The 21941-nt window shown below is 53.3% G+C and overlaps 1 long non-coding RNA gene and 1 other non-coding gene across 3 annotated transcripts; one reads left to right on the plus strand and one right to left on the minus strand.

Annotated features, from left to right (window-relative positions):
* Window positions 1–4189: 4189 nt before the first annotated feature.
* Window positions 4190–4320, plus strand: LOC119038018 (U11 spliceosomal RNA). The gene has a single exon (XR_005080345.2). It is a non-coding gene; the product is annotated as a U11 spliceosomal RNA (small nuclear RNA).
* Window positions 4321–16112: 11792 nt separating this feature from the next.
* On the minus strand, window positions 16113–20928 carry LOC119037969 (uncharacterized). 2 transcript variants are annotated; one of them, XR_008391773.1, is made up of 4 exons: window positions 20000–20928; window positions 19788–19902; window positions 17710–17963; window positions 16113–16284 (listed from the first exon to the last, which is right to left on the minus strand). It is a non-coding gene; the product is annotated as an uncharacterized LOC119037969 (long non-coding RNA). The 2 variants fall into 2 exon arrangements; XR_005080325.2 differs by having other exon boundaries at window positions 16113–17963.
* Between the last annotated feature and the right edge of the window lie 1013 nt (window positions 20929–21941).

Consider the following 21941-nt stretch of genomic DNA (forward strand, 5'->3'; position numbering starts at 1 on the left):
AGGGTCGTGGTCGGGGGCTGAGTGGGGGAGCGCGCGGGGCGCCCCTGGCGCCCCAATAAAATCTGTTTTGATTAGAAATGCCTGAGCCTTCTTTTTCGCGTGAGATGGCGTTTGCTCTTGGCTCCAGAACCGGGCGATGGCGGCGGGGTGAGTGAGGAGGGCCGAGCGAACAAAGGCGGGCGGGCAGCCGAGGAAAATGTCCGCCGGCTGCCACGCTCCCAGCTCTCCCCGCTGGGCCCAGGGCGGAGCGCAGGGTGGCCGCGCGGGGCGAGCGGGTAGAAGGGGCGCGCGGAGCCCCCAGGTCCACCGTTGGGAGGGTGTCCGTTATCCTTTTGTGACCCTCGGAAACCTGAGACGGAGCCGTTAGTGCCTACTTCCCGCTAGATCTTAGAACTCGGGGTCTCGGCTGCTCGTCGTGTGGCTTCTTTTGGTTTTCTACAATTTCCTTCTGAGCTTCCCTTTCTTGGCCCGCCAGCCAACCATGGTTCCTTTTGAGTGCTGTCTTCACGTTTCTCACTTTCCTAGAGGCGCCTTGTACCCACCAGGCTTTGCCTTCTTTTCGTTGAAAATTACCCAGTTTTCCCGCCCTGTTCTTTATACTAGCAACAGCCTAGGTTTTTTTTCCTCATAAATTAGTGGCAAGTTAAACCTTCCCGAATAGCTAGTTATATGGCAGCGAGGTGGTTTTGCCTTTATTCTTCTGGCCGACCTGACAGTGGTTTAAAGTAACAGAAATAAAGCTTGCCTGATTTTTTAAGAAAGTGATGAAAAACAGAACTTGAGAAGGTGTGTCTTTGTTGTGAGCCGTTGGGCCAACTTAACGCCCCTGTGAACTTTGTGCTTGTTCTCCATGTTTACTCTTGTTTTTTGCATAGTGTTCTTGCAGTTGAGATCCCTGATTATGATGAACTGTAGTAAGTTAATCAAAGGAGCCCACTTGTTAAAACAAATAGATGTCTTTATAAGAGACCATATCAGAGAAATGTTTTCGTTTTGACTTTTCCGATGTTCGAGAAGTGGTTTGACCGGTCTAATTTGGTCCCTACTTATTTCTAAATGGTATTGGACTTGATTTTTGAGAGTATTAGATCATATTCTTTTTAAATTCGAGATTTAAAACCTGAGCAATCCCTTGGAGTGCTGCACCCACTCAGTTTGGCTAAGTCAGATCTGTTGAAATAAGTCTTTTCTAGCTTTGTAGCTTATATAGTCCTTTGCATAAATATTTCACACATGAAAGCCAGTTGTGGGGGAATTGTTACGTGGCTCAATTTCCCCAGTCTAGTTAATTGATGGGAAAATGTCTACGCAAAGTCGTAGAGACTTCCCCATAGATACTAGAGGAAAGGGGAAGTACCCAGTTAAGCAGCCTGGCTCCTGAGTCACAGGTCTGTAGCCTGCGAGATCAAGTGTGGAGAGAGCTGAAAAGGGTTTATCAGACTGTCAGGAGGGGTGGCAGATGTGAGAAAGCACCGAGATGCTCCAATATGCTCTCCTAGCACCTGCCCCTGAAGAGCTTTTAAAACTTGCCCTAGAGGTGGTGACCTGGTAGACTGCCCCCCCCACACACACACACCAGTGTTCTGTGGTAAGAGATTTTCCCACTCTTCAGCTGTGGAGTGTTGGGGTGGCCAGGAAGTCTGTCATACTTTTTCCGTAAAATAAAAGACATCTTTTTCATTTCCACCAACAGCTTTGTTGATTTGGATGTTTTGAGTGAGTACATTGGCTCTCTCCTGCTATTGGCTTTTAGCAGGCAGAGGCCAGGGGCGCTGCTCAACACCTTCCAATGCATAAGACAGCTCCATGGCAAAGAATTATTTGGCCAAAATGTTAGTAGTACCAAGAAACTTGGCAAATCACTTTTGACATGTTTGATCAGCGCATTCTCCATACACTGAACAAATCTTTTTTTGCGTTTCAGTTGTGTTTTTACCTTTTTTGAAATAATAAAGCACTATATGCCCAAAATATTGTGTATTTTTCCACCTTCAATATTAAAATGGCTACACAAAAATTCACTAATTTTGGCGTTTTTTTAAAAATGGATGCTTTGCCCCGGCTGGTGTAGCTCAGTGGATTGAGCGCGGGCCTGCGAACCAGACAATCGCGGTTCAATTCCCAGTCAGGGCACATACCTGGTTGTAGGCTGGTTCCCAGCCGGGGATGCACGAAACGCATCCATACATTGATGTTTCTCTCCCTCTCTCCTTCCCTTCCCCTCTAAAGATAAATAAAATCTTTAAAAAAAAAAACTTGCTGAAAAAAAATGGATGCTGATATGAAAGCTGTCACAATATAATCTAACAAAATTGTTTCAAATGAAGTTAAAGACAACTAAGCACTAATAGAGCCATACAGGAAAAAAACAAAACTTTTTGGCCAAGCCAATAGCTTCTAACTAGACATGTAAAGACACTGCTGTATCAGCTCTGGCCTGCTTGTACTTACTGCTAAAAGTGAAAATCAGTCGAAAAGAACAGGTTAAATTGCAATTTCAGAGCCATGGGGCTTCTAGAGTAGGGACAATCTCACTACTGTTTCTGTTCTGTTTGGGCAGAATAAATTGGGCCAGTGAGCATTCCCTTAAACTTCTGGCGTCCTTTTGTTTGTTCAGCAAGACAAATGATTTAACACCTCTTAATCTGGCCTTTCTCTTACACCAGTGTTTGGGTGATTTTACTCTTCCCACTTGCAAAGACCATAGCTGTGTCCATCTACAGCTCAAAGCTTGTCCATGGAACAGTTGTTTGCTTTTTGGTTGATCACAAGGTGAAGTAGAAGGTGCAGACACGGTGGTTCTGTGTGATAGTGCTTGACCTTCTCAGCTGACTCGAAAGCTCCAGCTTCATACAGAGCTTCCAGTCTACGGTGGAAATGCATGTCAGCAACTACAGGAGAAAGAAGAATGTCGTAAGAATCGTAAGAGCTGTACAAAGCTTTCTAGACTCTCCAAGAAGTCAGAGCTCGCAAATGGCTGGGAGATGTGGACTTACGTAGTCATGACTCTTGACGTCTCCTCACCTCATTTCCCCATGATTCCCTTCCTGAACCCTCCATTGAGTGCTCTGGCTGGCTTGTGAGAGCCCAGGGTTCAGGAAGGGACACCTGTGCAGTAGGTGAAGGGACAGGGTGGGCAGGACAATAAAGTATGTAGTTTTCAAATGACCAGTAGCTCTCTTTCCCTGCCTTTTTGAGGGAGTATCTCATTTAGTGATTATTGGGAGGCTAACTGAATTCTAATTCTACCAGTTCTGTTTCTAGCAGATTGGGAAGGATTCAAGCAACGAACTCATGTTAAAGAATTTCCCTTACCACAGACTAATTTAGCTGCCTTGTGAAATAGCCTTTTTGCTAGTTCTAAGGTCTAGTTCTTTTGAAGTTGCTTTAGGTGAGCCGCTGCTGCTCCGAATCAGTTACAGGATGGGGAACAGCAGGCTTGGGCGGTGCCAGACAGGAGCTACTCAGGCCACTGCGGTCCGCAGCTGGCGCCCGCGCTTCTGGCCTTTACTGGGCTGTAAAGCCTCTGTTCCACTTCAAGTCCACACTGAACCTCCAGTAAAATATTTGGAAAAGTCAGGCTGAAAATTCATGTTTCTGAATCTCATTGGGTTGCCCCTGGCTTGTACTACAAGTTGCATGGAAAACTACAGGTGTGTGCAGTTTTCTTAATCATTTAAACTACAATTATTCTTGCTAATTGTGGAATCTGTGAAATAGGAGTTTAATAAAGGGACAGCCGCCCCCCAAATCAACGCATATATTAGGTCTGGAGCTAAATTATGGTGAAAAGGCCTTACTGTGTGTGTCTTTTAAGCCCATCTTTTATGCAGCATTTTGCCTTTTACTTTTAGAAGGTCTTAGTCATGCCCTGGCTGGTGTGACTCAGTGGATTGAGCACCAGCCTGCAAACCAAAGTGTCACCAGTTCCACTCCGTCAGGGCACACGCCTGGGCTGCCAGCCAGGTGATGGGTGGGGCAGGCTCAAGAGGCAACCACGCACTGATGCTTCTCTCCCTCTGTCTCCCTCCCTTCCCCCCCCTCAAATAAATAAATAAATAAAATCTTTTTAAAAAAAGGTCTTAGTCAAAGTCCTTTTCTGAGGCTGAGTGGCTTATGACAATAAATGAATCTGGTTATTGCCCATAGATCTGAGGTGACTTGAAATCTTTAATAAGTGAAGAACCCCAAAAAGGGTTTCTGTCGTGAGTGGCGCACGTAGGGCAGCTTGGTGGCTCCACGTGTGGGATCGACATCAGGAGATTTCGGGAGCATAACTTGGTGTCTGGGCAGCTGGTGGTCATGGGGCCTGGCACCTGGGAAAACAGTAGACAAGCCTCGTTTTTTCTCTACTTTGCGGGTAGAATGCGGCTGCAAAGGAGCTGCTTCAGCTGACTTGCGTGGCACTTGCTCCTGCCACTGCCCCTCCGGACGAATGCGGCACAGGTGCTCTAGCAGGGGGAGCAGCACACTCCCCTCGGGTCCATGGTCGCTCCCACAGCACACTTCTGCTGGGTGAGAAACACGGCATCATCTTCCTCGTGTGCTACTGGGCGTGGGCTGGGTAAGTGTGGAGGCGTGGGAAGGGCTAGTGTGGACTGGGGACTTCCTTTGTCCTCTTGAGGGAGTGGGCAGGATAGGGGCTCTCTGTTCATTAAGAAGGTGGAAACTAGGGCATTAGGTACGCCCAGCTGTCCCCTCCCTGCTTGCAAGCTCCTGCTCTGTGGCCCAGAGCACAGCTGAGGGCAGGCGAACACCTGTCCTCACCGAGCCTGCAGTGCGGAGGGGAGGTGGGCCGAAGGCTCCGCAGGAAGGAAGCCCAGCAGGAAGGAAGCCCAGCTCGGTGGGGGAGAAGCCCTCCAGAGGGGCAAGCCAACCGCCCAGTGCTGCCGACCCAGGCCTTGGCTTTGTTGTGTTAATTTCTCTTTGAAAAGGGAGTAGGTAAAATAAACCAGCTGATAAATTTGTAAATTTACCAAGTCCATAGCACTAGGTACAAAAAGGCTATTTTTAGCCTTGGAAATAAGTCACCAAATTAGTCCATCGAAGCTGCTGTTGAGGGTTTCTAACCTTGTGTCCCACTCCCCTGCCCCCCATTTTATGTGAACCCAGTTCAGCGTTCCCACCTGAACAGGGGGATTAGCCGTGGGGATTGTTTTGGAGTTTCAGGCCTTGGAAGGTAGGACAGCTGTGGGGCTGACCAGTGGGAAGGACAGACTGGAGCCTTGGAAACTTACGTTCAGGTCCTGGGTGTGCCGTTTATCACTCAGGTGACATCTGCAAAGTCCTGACACTGCTGACCTCTTCACTGTCTTGGCTCTCCCTCAGGCGGAGGGACACCAGTGTGCAGGGGTCGTGGGCATCAGCAGAAATGGCAGGTGAGATGCCCACTTGGGCGGGAAAAGTGCCCCTCCTCACTGTTCCTGCTCCTTGCTGGGTGAACCGGCCCTGTCTACACGCACCTCCATGTGGTGCTGCGCCTTGCACCAGGCACTGCGGGCTGTGGGCCTACTGCGGACCCACGGGGCCCAGCACTCACGCGGCAAGAGATTTGTCCTAGAGGGGAGGGGGATATAAGGGGACTGAAAGATAATGTGAAAAAAATACAATAAAGATTTAAAAAGAGAGAGATTTGTCATCAGCGATAGGTTTTTAATCTCTGAGCTAGGCGGATTTTTGTCTATTAAAAGTGTAGTAAGTAGTCCTAGCTGGTGTGGCTCAGGGAGATGGGGTGTCCCAAAAACTGAAAGGTTACGGGTTGCAGGCCAGGTCCCTGGTTGGGGGCGTGTGGGGGACAACTGATCAGTGTTTCTCTGGCACATTGATGTTTTTCCCCCTTGCTTTGTCCCTCCCTTCCCCTCTCAAATAAATAAGTGAAGAAGTAAATTAACCTGCTTTTGTGTCATTCAGAACTCCATTTCACAATGGTGGAGCTCCTTTTGGGAGAGTGTCCGGCTCTGCAGTCCAGCTGTTGGTGTCTTCCTGGTCTCTGTTCCCCTTGTGACACAGGTGCTTTGGCTGGAGAGGGTGAACCCAAGACAACCTGGCAGGGTCGTCGTGGTGGGGTCAGCCGCCACCCCGGGAAACAGCAGCCCCTCCTCAGTGCACTCCAGCGAACCCCGCCCCAGCCTCCTGGGCACTCTCTACAGCACAGTTCTTCCTTCCCCCGGGTCGCAGCCTGTTGTATGTGCGGGGTTGGAAGGATGGGGTGGGCAGTGCGGTAAGCTGCCACCCTGCACTGCCCAAGGAGTGGACGAGCGTCTGGTCCGAGCGGCCAGAGTGCAGCCTCGCACGACCTGCACACCCGCCCCTGACCTGCGCTGGCGCGTCCTAAAGGGTGCTCACCCTGGGCGGCCACAGGCCCGCGCCTCCCCACCAGCTCAGCTCCTGCAGCCCTGGAAGGTCGGGCACTTCATCTGCAGGCTTCCTCCCAAACCTAAGCCAGACTCGACTCTCGGTGGTGGGCTGGGGTCGGCACAGACCCTCTACGCGTTACCCTGTCGACCCCAGTTACCTTCGTTTCCACCTCCGCAGCTGCTGGGTCCTCGCCGTGCCCACGAACAGCACCGTGTCTGGAACTCCAACTCCCAGCCTCCCACGCCGTCCACGCTCACACCTGCTGTGCCGCAGACCTCTCTGATCCTCTGTCCCTTCCAAACTGGGACACCGCGGTGGGTCACAGCATCTTCAGCTTCCCGCTCTGCTTACGTCTGACGAAGTTTCACCCTTGGATCAACCCGCTTCTGTCTGTACCTGTGAAATACGGGGTCTACTGGAGGAAACTCCTCTGGAGTATGGAGATTTTTCTGGTCTACAGCATCAGCTGAGTATATGGTGTCACTGGACAACCCTTTTTACTTGTCCTGACTCAACCCCCTGCACTATTTTGCTCAGCAAATTCTGAGTCACTTCCCTCAAAGTCCTTAAGAAATCCTCTCTGTCCGTCTCCCATACCCCTATGGTGGCCTAATTCCCAGGCCTCCTACTTAACGAAAATTGGGGGGACCAGAACTTATTTCCTGCCCTGGCTGGTGTAGCTCAGTGGATTGAGTGCTGGCCTGCAACCCAAAGGGTCACTGGTTCGATTCCCAGTTAGGGCACATGCCTGGGTTGGGGCAGGCCAGGTCCCCAGCAGGGAGTGTGCAAGAGGTTACTACACATTGATGTTTCCCTCTCTTTCTCCCTCCTGTCCCCTCTCTAAAAATAAATTTAAAAAAAAATTTTAATCAATGTAATTTGACATTAACATACAAAAAAACATTTCCTCGTACTGCAGCTGGCCCTTTGTGCGGTCCCCCCTACACACTAACACGTTCCCCGCGTTTGCGGTGCTGCCCCTGTCTGAGCCGTGTCCTCTGCCTGTCCTCTTGGACCACCTCCCGTTCCTGGTGTCCCTGCACGTGGCTTGCCCCCCCACACACACACCTGTCAGTTTCCGTGGTTCCCAGCTCCTTTGAGTCTCCTAGTCTTTAAACACAAGGTTCTCGCGACCCTGCCCCACCCCCGCCGTTGCCCTATCCCCTTTTAGCTAAGCCTCCTGAGACCACGTCTGTCGCAAGAGTCTGTCCCTCGCCTGCCGGTCCCGACACCGGGCACCGTGTCCCCCGCAGTCCTCCAGACACTCCGCCCCTACCTAGTGTTGCGCCTAAACAGGTCCAGGACTCACCTTGTCTCCCACTCAGCACGGTCTGCCTCTGCGCCTGGGACTCCCACCCTGACGGTCTCGGCCACTCCCCTTTTTCTTCGCCTTCTTCCTTCCGACTCGGCTCCTCTCGCTGCTCTGCCGCGCTGCCTGACCCGCTCTTGGGGATTAACAGCCACCTCCGTGCTGACGGCGCTGAGCTTCTGTTAGGACTCTCCCCAGAGCTCTGAACCCACGCCCTGTGGGGGCCCCACGGGCAGCGCACTCCCTGGGTCCCCTGACCGGCCCTCCTCGCCCTTCCCTCTCCCTCCGCCACAGGTGTCTCCTCTCATCCCCGCGTCCCCGCTGGGCAGCCTCCGAATCCCAAAGCATTTGCCTCCTAAACGGTTTTGAAGCCGCCTGCCCTGGAGCAGGCCCCCGCTCGCACCTACGCCTCCGCCAGCCATCTCCCCGGCCTGCCCACGTCCTCCCTCCCCAAGAACCCCCTGAGGTTTTTCTGGCATGCAGATGAGGCCACGTCACCCCCAGGTCCAGGCTGCAGGGGGATCCCGGGGCCTCAGGGTCACCCAGCCCTCGGCAGGGCCCTCGGTGGCCTCCTGGCTTCACCATCTGCCCGGCCCCCTCCAGCTGTGTTCATGCGCACGGTGGCGTCCGCACCTTTGTTTCCAGACTGTTCTCTCTCCGCCTCCCCACTCCTCAACTCCACTCCTTCCGAAACAGCTCGGACCACTCCTCCTCCAGCGGGCACTCCCGCAGCGTTCTGCCCGGCTGCGGTCGTCCTGACGTTACAGCGAAAGGGCTGGTGAATGTGCCTGCTTTCCCACGAAGGGACAGCTCCTCCGCGGGCAGGGGCCGGATCTCGTTCGCCTCCTGTTCCCGGAGGAAGGCAGGGCGGGCCCCGAGAGCGTCGGTGGCAACGCCTGGTGAGGCCACTGCCCGTGTCCTCTGCTACCCCCACTGCTGCCAGCGGAGCTCGGCCCGAGCGGTGGCTGGGCGGTAAGGAGATGTAGCAGAGCAGAAAAAGCGGGTTTCGACACCAGGCAGACCTGGATTTCAATATTTGCTTCACCTTTCACTAGCTGAGTGATCTCACACGCGTCTCTAAACCTGTCCGGGCCACTTTATCTGTACAATAGGACTCTTACTGTGTAAGGTTGTTGTAAAGTTTGAGTGAAATAATACACACAAACCCGGCCTGTAGTAGGTGCTAAATAAACGTCCTCATCCGTTGCTGTTTTCCTCTCCCTCCTGCTCTGTCCTGACTTCTGGCCTCAAAGGAGCTTCGTGTTTGGAGGCTGTGCCCATTCCTGCCTTGGCCCACACTCCCTGATTTCATTAAGGAAGCCTTACCCATACCACTCAGAGTGCCCCCCACCCCACCCCCAGAGAACACTTTCCTGGTCTCCGGTGTCCCCTGCAGCAAGTAACAGCCCTTACGACTCTGCCAGCTGTCTTTTCTTTACTGGATAGTTCCTAGGTGGGAAGCTTCTGGAAGGCAGCCGGCTCCTTCCTCCTTTTTGTGGCTCTCCATGCTTCTGCGCACCCAGAGCTGGGAAACGCTGGCTGTTAAGTAAATGCTGGTGCACTTTGATGGGGCGTAGGGAGGGCTCTTCACTGGGCCGAGCACTGCCAGGGGGCTGAGCTTGCTTGTCCTTCAGAGTTGCCTTTTTCTCTGTAATTTATTTTTCGAGAGCGAAACACAGATTGGTTGTTCCACTTTCCTATACTTTAACCCTGGCACACCGGGATGATGCTGTGACCGACTGAGCCACACGAGTTAGGGCCCATCCTTTGCATTTTCTGAGTGATAAGACTTTGCAAGCAAATCAACGAATGTCTGGAAATTAGACAATTCTAGAAAAAGTCATCAATCTTGGAATTAGTTTATAATGTGAAGAAAATAAAGAATATTGTTTGCTGGAGACTGTGGAAGTGATGTGTATGTCTAACTATTTCTCAGAAGCACATTCGAAAAGGAAATCCTCGCAGCGGGCAACTCTGGAAAGATAACCTTATTTTGACCCGCTCAGCCGAAGCCGACTCAGTCTCCCGTCCAGACTCTGGAAGTGAGCGTGACGAGGAAAAGCCCGTTACCACAGCGGCCACAACGGAGAGTGCGTGTAAAGTGCCCTCTCCCGTGGAACAAATGCCTCCTGATGGGTGTGTTAATCCCACACACGTAGCAGGTAATGAGTGAACAAACGCACATCTACTTTACAATCAGAAAAGCTGGTAGTAACTAAGAAAAGTGGTGGAAACGAAATCATCTATTTTGAATTTGTGCTTTTTTTCCCCTTTTGTTTCTCATTTTGTGTCAGGTCCTTCGGGCACTTTAGCCAACGGCAGCGTTTCCCTACCAGAAGGAAAAATTACAGCTGAAAGCTCTCTCCCCATTGAAGAGCTGCTTGCAACGAAGTGGTTAACCATCCTCAGCTGCTCGCCTTCCTGCTTGCTTCTCTTGCGGTTCAGGAGTGAGTTGTTTAACCGCTCAGCACCTGGATGTTCCCGACCTGGACACGTGGGCCTTTTCCGTCGCTGAAATGTCCCTGGAATCAGTCACTGTGTCCCCAGGGCCCGCGGCATTTATTTCTTCATTGTTGAGTCAGACCGGAGGCGCGGGTTCACCTCGGGCCAGTGGGTAATGGGTGGGCTCGTCATGCAGGAAAAAGATCTCGCAGCACGAGTCCAGGTGATTTGGGGAGCGTGTTGATTAAAGCTGGAGACGGGGAAACAGAGTAAAGGTTTAAGGTAGAAGAAGCATCAAGAGAGCCCAGGTGGGGCTGCTGGGCTCGCTAAGAAATAAAAGTAAAAGAAGGGAGCTCCCTGGGAGGTCAGAGAGAAGGGGGGTCTTGGAGACGGGTTCGGCGAGTAATCCTGGGATGAGCTGCTGCCGCCCACTGCTCCCCAGGTTGCGACTCTCGTGGGGACCCCTAAAGTTTAGGAAAAAATAAAGCAGGGACAGGAGGTGTGGGTGGCTCTCCAAGAACCCAGAGGGAGGCCTCTGGGGGGTTTCACAGAACGTTCATCGGCTTCCCAGCTGTGTCCTTCCACACGCTGATTCATTAAAATGTGTGTCCAGTGGGGTCTGGAGTTATTTTCGGGTTGGTTTCATTTTCCAAGAACGTCAATGAATCCCTGGCCATGTAGCTCAGTCAGGTGTCATTCTGTAAAGTGAAGTGTCACCAGTTCAAATCCCAGTCAGGACCCACTGCATAGGCTGCGGGTTTAGGCCCCAGCAAGGGTGCTTCTGAGAGGCAACTGGTCATAGATGTTTCCCTCTTTCCCCCCACCCCTCTCTTTAAAAAACTCACTGAAGAGGGACCGGGCGGTTGGACTGTGTAAACCACTTGCTCCTAAGCGCCCTGGGTTAGGAGGGATGAACCCTTGTGACCCATCGGCTGGATGCAGTTGCTCCAGTTGTTTGGTCTTGTTTGACAGTTGGGGTGGCTGAAAAGTCTGTTTAGTTTTTTCCATAAAATAAAAGATATTTTCCAGCCCTGGCTGGTGTAGCTCAGTGGATTGAGCGCAGGACTGTGAACCAAAGGATCACGGTTCGATTCCCAGTCAGGGCACATGCCTGGGTTGCAGAGCAGTCCCCAGCAGGGGACCCATGAGAGGCAACCGTACATTGATGTTTCTCTCCCTCTCTCCTTCCCTTCCCCTCTAAAGATAAATAAATAAAATCTTTTAAAAAAAAGATATTTTCCACAGCCACCAATAACTTGATTGATTTGACTATTTTGAGTATGTTGCTGTCTCTCATGTGGTATAACATTGATTGTCCTCAATTAATGTCTCAATTTGATTGCCATTAACTTCAACTGCTCTACCCGACCGTGGAGCTTTGTCCAGCAAGAAATCTTCAGCACAAAACTTTGCAAAACACTTTGGACACACTGGATCAGTCACTGCACCTTCTCCATACACTGCACAAATCTTTTCTTGCATTTCAGTTGTGTTTTTACCTTTCTTAAAATAACAAACCACACCCTGGCTGCTGTAGCTCAGTGGATTGAGCACAGGCCTGCAAACCAAAGGATCGTGGTTCGATCCCCAGTCAGGACATATGCCTGGGATGCAGGCCAGTTCCCAGCAGGGGATGCACAAGAGACAACCATACATTGATGTTTCTCTCCCTCTCTCCTTCCCTTCCCTCTAAAGATAAATAAAAATCTTTTTAAAAAATACTAAAACAATATGCTAAAAATGTGTATTTTCTTACATCTTCAATATTAAAATGGCTACACAAAAATTCACCAATTTTGATTAAATTTTTTTCAAGATTTTATTTTTAGAGAAGAAAGGGAGAGCATCATCAATGTGTGGTTGCCTCTCCTGCACCCCTTACTGCAGACCTGGCCTGCAACCCAGGCATGTGCCCTAGACTGGGAAACTAACCGGAGACCCTTCGGTTCACAGGCCCGCGCTCAATCCACTGAGCCACACCAGGCAGGGTGGAATTTCCCCAGCTTCTCGCTGTCCTGCCTCAGTTGTATGGGGCTCATCAGTTCCCCCCCCCCGCCCCCCAGTAAACTACTCAAAATGCAAGCAGCAATGAATTCACCTCGCTAAAGAGCAAGTGCCCCAGGGCAGCCGCTCTTAGTCCCCAGAGTGCAGCCAGGACAAGCTGACCAGTGTCACTCTTCAGGAAACCTCTCGTTCCTGGGGGAAGAGTTCTTTCACTTGGGGGTAGTCATAGAGTTTGAGTTACTAGAGACGCTAGAACTGCACGTGTCTCACGTGCTCAGTCCAAGCACATGAGACACCCAGGTGAGGTGCTGGGGCGGGCTGAACCTCAGGTGGCCACCTGGCGTCTGTGCCGGGTCACAGGGCCGGGTCACAGGCCATTTCAAGTCAGCCCTGGTCCCTCTGGAAAGCCCGACTCCTCCCCTGCATGATGTCTCTCTCACAGACACTCCATGTTTTCTACTGTGACCCAGCGGTGTCTGTCCCTTCCTGCCTCAGAGCTCTGGCTGCTGGGTCCTCCACCTGCCACCGCCTCAGATGCCACCTCCTGGCATTCCCTGCCTCTGACAGCTGCCACCCTCTCAGGGTTTCTGTAACCTGGGCCTCGGGCTTTAAGTGTGCTCCTCAGTATCTGTGAAAAGCTCCCCCTGCCCCCTTCTCCCGCCCTCTCTGTGCTTATACACCAGGCCCAGCAGAAGGAAGGTCTGCTTGAGTGTGGTTGGGAGGGTAACAATATGGGTGTAATAATTTATAGTTCTAATCTGAACATTTCACTTAAAGTGTCATAGGGTGTGTTGAGTTACAGAATTACATGCTTAAGATTTTGTAATAAAGAGTTTGTAATAAAAAGGCGGTGTTGTTTGCACCAGACCCTGTATATTTATTTCTATTATGTGAACACAAGGAAAGGAATGGGAAGACACACACTCATTGCCTTAGGCAAGGCAAGGGAGATAAGAAAGTGCAGAGGACAAACTTACCTATTGGACTCAGGGCAAGTACGTGAGTTAGAGGCCCCGAAGTTGGAGGCCGGGAGACCCACATCCGGGTCACCAGCTGTGGCAGGAGCTGGAGCCTGCCTCCCAGACCACACTGTCTCTCTTATGTTGACAGTGCTCTGGATGGGTTCTCCCTGGAGCGGGGCCAGAGTCACCCTGCCTGTCACGTGTGAGGTTCACTGTCCGAGTCCCCGCTCTGCTCCCAGCCCTCCCCTCTTCCTGCGTTCTTTTTACATTGCGCTTTCCTGTACTTCCCATGCGTGTTTGTCATTTTTCCTCTCCCATCCCCCGCCTCTGTCTTCCCTGCCCGCCCCTACCCGCCCCGACACTCAGCCCCTGCCTGGTCAACGTAGAGTTAGTGTCTGCATTCAGGTGGCCCATTTATGGGCCGTGGTGCTGCTTGACTGATACAGCCAGCAGATGAGTTACGGTTTGGTGCTTTTCCCCTAGAAAAGTTCCAGCCCGAGTTACTTTTTCAGTCCACGGGCTTTCATCGATTTTTCTCCCCGTGGATCAATGATCTGCAGGAGAGCCTCCGCCGTGCTCTGGGAATGCCTCCCAGAGCTTGGGCTGCGAGTGCAAAGCTGAGCCGCGCCCTTCGGCCCTCCCTCTGGGCCTGCTGTTCTCCGTTCTTTCCCCACCCCAGCCCCTGGGAACCGGGTCCCCTCCAACAGCCTCGGGCTGGGGAGCAGATGGGCTGGGCGCCTTCTCAGCTGCTTCCCTGAGCTGCTCTCAGGGCGACAAGGACCAGGCCGGGGAAAACCTTCCCAGACTCCCCAGTAACTAGGCTTCTGGTGAAAACTAGCCTGCTTCGGGGGGATGCCCAGTCTGGGAAGGCTGAAGTCAGGCAGGCTTTGGTGTGTGTGGGTTAGGGTGGAAAGGGGCTCTGTAATAAACCGGACAGGCCCAGTGATCCCAGGTAACCTCACGGAGCGATCTGATCCTGAATTCCTCACCGGGCAGATCCTAGGTAGTGCAGCCCCAGGCAGGTAACCTTTTAGTGCACGGTTTTCCTTCGCCTCGAAGGAGCCCTTCTGTTTCTGTGCCTCTGGGTTCCACAGCTTGGAAGGGCCAGTGATCTGGTTTTTCCGGCCCCTCAAGGCGCACAGTCTAACTGCCCTGTAATCGATCCCCACCCCCTGCTTTCTCCAACGTTCACGTCATCTTCCTTAAGTTCTCACCTTCCTTCTAAATGTAAATCGGAAACAGCAAACTCCCTTTTGGAAGCATTCGACAGCTTGTTCCTGGGCCTCTCGTCGATTTGGATGAAACTCCTAGAAAAAACCCCACAGGTCTGAGGGTTTCCTAGTCAACAAGGTGTGTCCACCTCATAAAAAGCGTCCCACCCCACCCTGACCTCTGTCGGTTTCCTGGGTGCCGAGGGGCGCAGGCAGCACCGGTCACAGGGCCCAGGCCCTGGGTCACTGCCACACCGCACACTGGTGCACTCAGCCAGCCCAGTGGCGGCTCCGCACCTGGCTCTCTGGCCCACTGGTTTCAGCACACCCCGCAGCGATGTAAACTCCTGCCTCCTGCGTTAGTCCTTGTCCCTCTAAAATATCCCCACCGCAAGGAGCCTGCTTGCTAAGGGCTGAATGTTTTCCCACCCAAAATTCACTTGGGAATCCTAATCCCCAAGGGTGTGCCCACGAGGTGGTGTTAGCTGTTAGGAGGTAAGGCCTTTTGGGCAATTCGGTCCTGAGGGTAGGGCTCTGGTGAAGGAGGTTTGCACTCTTTTTTTTTTTTAATCTTTAAATTTTTTTTTAGAGAGAGGGAGAGGGAAACAATGATTTGTTGTTCTGCCTACCCATGCATTCACCGGTTGCTTCTCGTATTGAACTGGAAACCTTGGTGTATGGGGACGACAGGAACCAACTGAGCTACCGGCCAGGGTTTGGGATTAGTGCCAGAGACCCCACAGAGCTCCTCTGCTGCTTCTGCCCTGTGAGGACACGGAAGATGGTCGTCTGTGACCAGGGAAGGGCTGTCACCAAAACCCAACCTCACTGGCACCCTGGTCTCTGACTTCCAGCCTCCAGAACCATGAGAAACAAATACGTGTTTTTACGAGCCCCATGTCTGTGGTGCTTTCCGGTACACAGCACCCGGAGCAGACCCAGGCAGCAACTTTCCTCCCTGTCACCCCCCCTCCCGCCGCTCCTCCACGGGTCACAGTGCGTAGTTAGGTGTTGGTCCTGCCATCTGCCGTTCTGCTTGCTGCAAGGTGTCAGTTTGGCCAAAAAGTTTGTTTGGCTTTTCCCAGACGATGGCTCTACAGTGCTTAGTGTAGGAGACGGCTCTGGGTGGCATGGTCTCAGCTCCCACTGGGAGACGCACAGGACCCACGCCCACGGATAGGTTCTCCCACCGGGGATCAGGCCCGCTGTGTAACTAGGCCACTTTGAATCTTGCTTTTTGCCAAAAACTCCCTCACCCGGATTGTGGCAAACATTTACTGCAAAGTAAATTCCTAAAAACCAGGCTAAACCTTCCTGGGACCAGTATAACCCGTTCAACCACTTTTGCCTTTTCATTTGCAAATATCCCTCTTCTGGATGTGATTAGCGGCATTGGCTCCTTTGTTTTCTCTAAAAGGTAACCCCTAAAGCAAACCTGTGCATAGTAAATGAGGGCCATCATGTAATGTGCCCAGAAACCCAAAGAAGGGCGGTCACAGCAAGGGCCTCGGCTTTTGCTCCCCTTGAGAGAAAAGCCATGCTGTCCCTTTTCCTCCACAGGACTCGGTCGTCCGTGTAATGTCTCATTTCACCCACAATGACGTGGACACTGTGGGCCGGTGTCCGCATCACTTAGTCGTCCTGAACTTCATTTGAAACAATTTTGTTAGAGTGCATAGTGACAGCTGTGCACTTTTAAATTAAACAACCTTATCAAAATTGGTGGTGAGTTTTTGTATAGCCATTTTAATATTGAAGATGGAAGAAAACAAGCAACGTTTTCAGCATATTATGCTTTATTATTTCAAGAAAGGTAAAAGCCCCAGGTGGTGTAGCTTAGTGGATTGAGTACAGGCCTGTGAAGCAAAGTGTCGCCGGTTTGATTCCCAGTCAGGGCACATGCCTAGGTTGCAGGCTGGTTCCCTGCAGGCCAGTTCCCAGCAGGGGACGCATGAAAGGCAACCACACATTGATGTTTCTCTCCCTCTCTCCTTCCCCTCTAAAGATAAATAAATAAATAAAATATTTTTTAAAAGTTATTGGTGAAAATGAAAAATGGGACTTATTTTACCAAAAAGAACATACAGACTTTTGGGCCAACCCAGTACGAGTGCATTGGCCAGGCCTCCCATCCATATCTCGGTCAGTGATTGCTGAGTCTATGTGAGGAATCCACAGGGACAGGCCCCGCAGGGGACACGCCCCCCAGCAGCAGCAGCGCCTTTGGCTGCACTGGCAGCCAGCAGACACGCCCCCAGGCCTTGGGGGGTGGGAAGACCAACCCAATCACTGGCACTGCCACTTTCTCCTGTAACTTCAGCCTGTAATTCACACACTGCACCTGCCTCGGGTTTGGCAGAAGCAGGCCGGGGCTCTGATTTAAACCAAGTTGCTGGGTGGTTTTACAAGGCTCTGATCCCCCAAACGACCGGGACCCACCCCGAATCCAGGAACTCTGTCCGGCCTTGGGTCCTGCCTGGGGCTCTCCCGAGGGCAGGTTGCTAGGCCTGCCTTGTGGACAAAGGTCGATTGAGGCAGGCATCTGTATCAGGTTAAAGGCTGTGAAACGCGTCTCTACTCTTTCTAGAATTGTAGGACGGTTATCTCGTGGTCAGGGGAGGTGGGGAAGCCACCCAGCTTTGCAGGACAAATGTACGAGATGGCGCTAGCTTCCTGGGGCTTGACTGGGCAGTTACTTTCCATGGGAATCTGCCCTGTGTCCCACTTCCTAACGACCTTGAGGTTTGTGGTGGACACAGAGTTAACCGGGACAGAGTGTGGAGAAGAGAGGGACCCACGAGCAAGAGGAGGAAGCTGGGCAGCCTGTGCTTGTGTTCGTTTGTGGGTTTATGGGCCCACAGCTTTGGATCTGCCTTCGGGGTCGGGCCTCTGCTTGACCTTCTGCGAGTGGTGGGAAGCCCTGTCCCAGTGGCACTGGACCCGGAGGTGGACTTCCCCAGCATCTGCCCCTCCAGCTCTGAAATTCTCTGCTTCTGTTGCTGTGTCTTACATGCCATCCAAGCTGGAAACCAAAGGGAAGAACGGAGGCAGTCCTCGTTCCTCCCTGCTGTGTGATCTTCAACGAGACCTAAGCTCTGGGAGCCCCAGCGGGAAAAGCAGCCTGGCTTTCAGGGCCGTTGTGAGAGAGTAGCGAGGTTGTGTGTATAAAGCACCTTAGCTTGCCGCCTGGCCCTGCCCCATCCTCCGGGGTCCTACGCTGAGCCCTGCTCGAGGAGGCCCAGAGCAAAGCGGGAGGGAGGGCGAGCAGTAACCATAATCAGAAACCTGAATTCTTATCTCTGCCACTAAATCCGTGGGACCTCAAGTAAGTGCCATCTGGGTTGAAAGGGACTTACGTCTGTAAAAGTGCCCCCAGAAAGTCACAGTGTGGCCCATCTCTGCTGGTTCCAGCGTGGGCTCTTACCTGTAACTTGCAGCAGCGTCCAAGTGGGGAGACTGAGGCCCTAGGAGGAGAGGCTCCTTCCAACCTGCCTCTGTGGGCAGGGTCCTCTGGCTGTGGAGGCCGCCTCAGGGAGACAGGCATCAGTCCAGAGGCCAGTTGGTAGGTTGGTTACTAACTTGCCCTTGTGAGCAGCTGGGTACCAAGGCCACGTCTCCTTCCCCCTGAGCCAGCCAGCGCACAGGAAATGCAGGAAAAGGTCCTCGATCCAAACAGACCTGAGTGAGGATGGGCAGGTGGCAGTGGCAGTGATGCCAGGCCCAGCCCGTGTGTGGACAGGAGCTGCTGTCTGCTCTGGGGACGTGTGGCAACAGGAGAGGGGGCTTTGCTGGGCAGTGACAGCCAGATCTGGCTGGGGCCCACTCAGGACGGGGCCTGCAGGTGGGAGCTTGGCAAGCTGAAGAGGGTGGTGCAGCAGCACCAGGCACAGGAGGTAGGACGCTGGGGTCAGTGCTGAGAAGAACAGGGGGGCGGCAGTTTGGAGCCCTGGGGACATTGTCTCCCATGCACCTGGGGTGGTGACCAGAGCCCAGCTGGCATCAAACTCAGGAGCATTGTCACAAGGGAAGAAGGTGAGCGAACCTGCCCTCTTCCTCCAGAAAGCTTCCGAGGGGCTGCTGGGCACCATTGCCCCGTTTCGGGCAGTTAGGAGGTGGCAGAGCCTTCGCCTCACTGCTGAATACGGGTTTTTTCTCTTCTAGTTTCCACTATTATAAATAACATTGGCGAGGAATAAGTTATGTTTTTCCTTTTTTAAAGACTTTATTTTTAGAGAGAGGGGAAGGAAGGGAAAAAGGGAGGGAAACATTGATGTGTGGTTGCCTCTTGCATTTCCCCAACTGGGGACTTGGCCTCCGACCCAGGCATGTGCCCTGACTGGGAACCAAACCAGCAGCCCTTTGGTTCACAGGCTGGCACTCAGTCCACTGAGCCACACCAGCCAGGGCCTTCCCGTCAACCCTTTATTCCCTTTTCTTCCCTTGCCTTACTGCCTGGCCAGGTCCTCCGAGGCAGTCTGAACCACACTGCACATGGGGACAATGAGCCTCTTTGTCAAGTCCCATTCTCACAGGGAGAGCTTCTAGTGTCCCCGAGGTAAATGCGGTCTGTCTCTTCTCTTGCAGCTGAGCAAGGAAGTCCCTTCCACTCCCAGTCCACCGAGTTTTCCTTGTGAATGGACCTTGAATTTTCTCGCTCTGCAGCCGCAGAGAGGAAGTACGGCCTCTCCCTGTCCCATTAAGTGACGGACTACCCTGCTCTCCAATGCTGACCCATCTCACACGTCAGCCTCATGGGGTTCCGTTTCCTGCTCGTGTAGGGTTTTTGCATCTCTTTGCATGAATGAGGGCCCTGTGCCTCTTCACACTCAGGTCTCCGTGTGGAGGCGGTGACAGCCTCACAGACCGAGCTGGGCAGCTCCCTCTTGTCTGAGCTGAGTTTGTGTCAGTGGAACTGCGTGCTCCTTAAATGCACGTGAGACTCTCAGGTGAAGCCCTCTGTGCCTGGAGTTTGCTCTGTGGGAAGGCTGACTCCTGATCGACTTCCACCTTCAGAAGTCGCATCCCTTCCTTCCCATCCTCCCTGACCTACTGCTGCACAGCTGGACCACCGGGCACCCTAAGAGGTCACCACGCCAGGCCTCCGGGGCCAGTCTTCCTGACAGTCCATCTGAATCCCAGCGACCTCCTGCCCCAGAGTGCCCGAGGGTCCCCCTGCCCTGAGGCGAAATCCAGATCCACAGCAAGACCCTCCACCACCTGCCTACCCTCCCCTTCTGCTGCGCCCTGCTGAGCTCCCGCCACCGCTGGGCTTTTAGTGTGGCAGCTTCTGCCCCTGTAAATCGTTACAAAAGCCTGTCCCCTCCCAGCCTCTCATGCACCTAATACCATCTTTAACAGGAAGCCTGCCCCTCCCCCTCAGCTAGTGGTCACCTTCCTCCCATAGCTCTGTATTTCCGCCTAATCCCAGAAGCACTTTGGGTAGATTATGCTGTACTCAAGCGAGTGTTCTAAGAAGGCAGGCATATGTTTAGGGTCACTCACCTTACATCCAGTGCACCAGGCGCCATGCTGGGTGCTGCGATATGTCAGTAATTAAGGCAGACAGGTTCCAGCCACTTCAGAACCTTCCAGTGGGCAGGAAATAAAGCAGCTTGCACTGTGCAGATGAGCAATAAAAAATAATTATCACCAAGAACCTCACTCACATATTGGAGAATTTCTTTCTAGATTTAAAAATGCAAATAATAACCCACCTGAACTACCTGAACAGGCACATACCGTTCCACAGGTGAGTAAACCGAGACACAGCGTGTGAGCCAAAGGTCAAAGGAATGGCAGGGTCTGGGTTTTAACTCGGGCAGCCTGCTCTGTGTGCCCCCTTTGGGACCCAAATTTTTCATTTATCTTACTACATGCGTCTTTCCTTGGGACCTGTCCTTCAGAGGGGCCTGGAGGTCCAGTCTGCCTGGCATGAAGGTGTCCCCGGCCCCCAGACCTGCCCTACCCAGTCGAGCGGAGGTGACCTGAGCTACTCAGCCTCTGGGAGCCTTCACTGACTCCCCAGGAAAAGGGCTCCAGTGCGCCCCTCCCAGGGCTGTGGCGAAACTGAGCGTCAGTCGGCCCTATTTATCTACAAGCACCTGACCTATTCAGGGCCTGGTATTCTAGCGATGCCAGGGATGGTAGTTCCTTAGCCATCAACCCTCTTTGGTTCAGAGCACACGGTATTAAGCATATGGTGTACCAGGCTCTATGCGGTGGGCAGAACACAGAGATGAAAGGTCAGCCGGTGTAGACAGGAAGGCCCGTACCCCAGAGCAGGGGGCTCCGTGCCAGAAAACGCAAAATGCACGGGGTCTGAAGGAGCCCCCAGAGGAACCTTAACCCATACAGCTCTGGGAAGGTCAGTCGGAACAAGCTAGGAGCAGGGGGAGGGGCACGGGGGGAAAGGGCAGACTAAGCAAAGGGCACCGGCCCGGTAAAAGCTTGGCGCAGGAGGGAGCAGACGCAGAAGGCCAGGGTGGCTGGAGCGGGCCTCAGGGCCTGGAAAGAATTCAGTGTCCATCCCAAACAAGTCACTTCCGGGTTTGAAAACTTCGCTCCGGCCGCTGGGAGGGGAATGGAGGCGGGAGCAGCAGGTCTGGGGCGTCTGGGCAGAGGAAGGACCAGGAGAAGGTCGGGAGGGGCACGCTTTGCCTCCGTCTGCCCTGCCCCCAGCCCGCCGCAGGCGCGCCGGTGAAACTCCTCCTCCTTATCTGGTTGGCCTGGGGCAGAGGCACCTGACTCGGAGCGGCCAATCCCCGAGCTGGCAGGGCCGGGGCCTGGTGGGGCTACTCGCCCTGCTTTGGCTGCGCGCGGAGCGGTTCACAGACTGGCCCGCAGGGGGCGGCCACGGGCGGCTCTGGCGCGAGACGCGGGACACGCACTAATGGGGGAGGCGGGTGGCTATGACAAGGTCGGCGATTAGCAATGACGGGACGTCCATTTGTCCAAACGACCAGTTTCTTTAAACCTCCTAGGAAGTGTTTGTTCGTCGAGACCGCCGGGCCTCCGGCGTCCACTGGGCAGTGGTCATTTACTGTGTGGTCTGGCACGTGGTCACCGCCACCCCCTGCTCTGCAGAGCTTCAGTGCCCGACCTCTGAGGGTCAGGGGTGCTTCGGGGCCAAGGGAATTACAAGTCCCTTCTCCACCACGACTGCCGCCGCCTGGGCTAGTTCTCGACCTCTAAGTCCCAGCATGCACACCGCCTCCGGGAAGTCTTCCCTGCAGCACCCCCTCCCCCTGCGGAGCCCGCCCTGCTCCCAGGACCTCAGGCTGTCTCTGCTTGGAAGCAGTTGAACTTTTGTCCCAGAGGACAGGACCCCGCCCCAGCCAGGGCCCTAGGCCTGTTGAGAGCTACATCAAGGCAAACTTGGCCCTCCTGTCGCCCATCCTGTGTAACTGGGAGGAGTTGCGGAGGGGGCTACCCCTTGCCCAAGCCCAGGGCGCCTTGTAAGGTGTGGGGGTTGAGAAGTCAGCAATCTTTACCCGGCCTCCACAAACCCCATCCGGTGCCAGTGCAGATGAGGGCTCATGACTAAAGCTTCTGGAAAAGAGGCTCTCTCAGGGGGCTGCAGGTCCCATGGCGGCAGCCACTCACCCCTGAAAAGGGCTCGGGCTTTGTCAAAAGGGCCTGAAAGTGATTTGCCTCCTT

Source organism: Artibeus jamaicensis, unplaced genomic scaffold, assembly GCF_021234435.1.
Source record: "Artibeus jamaicensis isolate MK-2021 breed Jamaican fruit bat unplaced genomic scaffold, CSHL_Jam_final contig_444, whole genome shotgun sequence".
In the NCBI taxonomy this organism is placed as follows: Eukaryota; Metazoa; Chordata; class Mammalia; order Chiroptera; family Phyllostomidae; genus Artibeus; species Artibeus jamaicensis.